This window comes from Acinonyx jubatus, chromosome B2 (assembly GCF_027475565.1).
Source record: "Acinonyx jubatus isolate Ajub_Pintada_27869175 chromosome B2, VMU_Ajub_asm_v1.0, whole genome shotgun sequence".
NCBI lineage: Eukaryota > Metazoa > Chordata > Mammalia > Carnivora > Felidae > Acinonyx > Acinonyx jubatus.
The window spans coordinates 118,576,252-118,577,984 of NC_069385.1; the positions used below are offsets into that span (position 1 = coordinate 118,576,252).

Here is a 1,733-nt window from a genome sequence, read left to right on the forward strand (position 1 = left end):
TTCTTTCTTTTTCTTTCTTTCCTTCATTCTTTCTTTCAATACAAGCTAGAAAAGAACATTTTTTAAGCAGTGCACACTTAAGGCACCTGGGTGGCTCAGTTGGTTGAGAGCCAGACTTCAGCTCAGGTCATGATCTCACAATTCATGGGTTCCAGCCCCATGTTGGATTCTGTGCTGACAGCTTGCAAAGTCTTTGGAGCCTGCATCAGATTCTGTATCACCTTCCCTCTGCCTCTCCCCCACTCACAGTCTGTCTCTGTCTCTCAAAAATATAAATAAATATAAAAAAATTTTTAAACAGTGCACACTTAGCCCAGTTTTTTGGTCAGTGTTTCAGCCTTTGCATTTTCCACCTTGCAATGTGAGCAACTGGCTTTGGACCCAGGATGTTGCCTCCCCAGTGATGGCAGATATCATCATACCTGTCATTGTATTGGTCCTGATTGCTTCCATCAGCTGAACCAGAGCTCCGTTGTCTCCCAACTTAACCTGTGTGAAGGCAACAGTGGTGCAGGTCTTCCTGTGGACCTGATGCCCCAGCCTGGCCTTCTCCTTGAAGAACAGTAGTGCAGTAGGGAACCCAAACTTTATGACACAGGGCATGCAGGAAGTCAACCAGCTTTATGGGATCCACATCACCTGCAGTCACTACCAGCAGAGCCTTCTTGTTTTTCCACCAAGGTGGTGACACTGTTAAGCCCACCGCAAGGGACAGGCAGCCTCTCAGTGGGGACATCCCATTTGCCAGCAGCTTTCTTCTCAGCCTGTGTCAACAATCTCTGCTTCTTCACTTTCTTTGTCTCTGGTCTGTATTTGTGGGCCAGCTTCAGCAGTGGAGTGGTTGTTTGGTGGTCCAAAGTCTGGGTGAGCTGGTTAATCATGGGAGGCACTTGTAGGCGATTACGGAGAATATGCCTTTGCTGCTGCAGCTGGATGTAGTGGGGCCATTTGACACAATGAATGAGATCCCTTTTAGGCTGCATTTCCTATCTGATGACAAATTCTTGGGCCTTATCTTGTCCACCTTCTTGGCCTCTGCTTCTTCACAACAGCCTCCTTAGCCTCCTTTCCTGTAACAGCTTGGATAGCTGGAGGAGAGACCTGAAATTTTTTCCTTAATACAAACATTGATAGCATAAATTGCACTTGTGTTTAGTTTTTCTTTTGTTTTGAGACGTATTTTGGTTTCCTGTTTGATTTCTCATTTGGTCAGTTGCTTGTGCAGTAGTGCGTTGTTTAATATTTACAAATAAATCCTGAATGTTTACATTGTAAATTTTCCAGGTTTGTTTTATTGTTGATCTGCAGTTTTGTACCATTGTGGTTGGAAAATATACTGGGTATGGTTTCAAACAAACAAACAAACAAGCCCCCCAAATGTTAACAGTGCTGAGGTTGAAAACACTGGTTTATACTGGGTTGATTCTAAAAATTCTAGATTCACAATTCATATACTGACTCACCTTGCAAGTCAAGTCTTTGAATTTTAGTTTGTGTAAATACAAAAATAAGAAACTAGAAAGTTGTATGAATTCACCAATTTCTTGTTGAGCCCGTTCATCAATGTAAGCCAGGAACTTTAGTTTTTATTTTTTCCGTTATGCAATGTTTTTCAATATTTCGTGATATCTTGATTATCAGCATCTCTGATAATTTTCAACAACTTGTTTTTCTTTATAAGTCATAAATTGTGACTGCCATAGGACATTTTCAGGAAAATGTATCAAACTTTC

At 41.6% G+C, this 1,733-nt stretch overlaps 1 pseudogene; it reads right to left on the reverse strand.

Moving 5' to 3' along the window:
• Positions 1 to 308: 308 nt before the first annotated feature.
• LOC128315770 (60S ribosomal protein L7a-like) lies at positions 309 to 983 on the reverse strand (annotated as a pseudogene).
• Between the last annotated feature and the right edge of the window lie 750 nt (positions 984 to 1,733).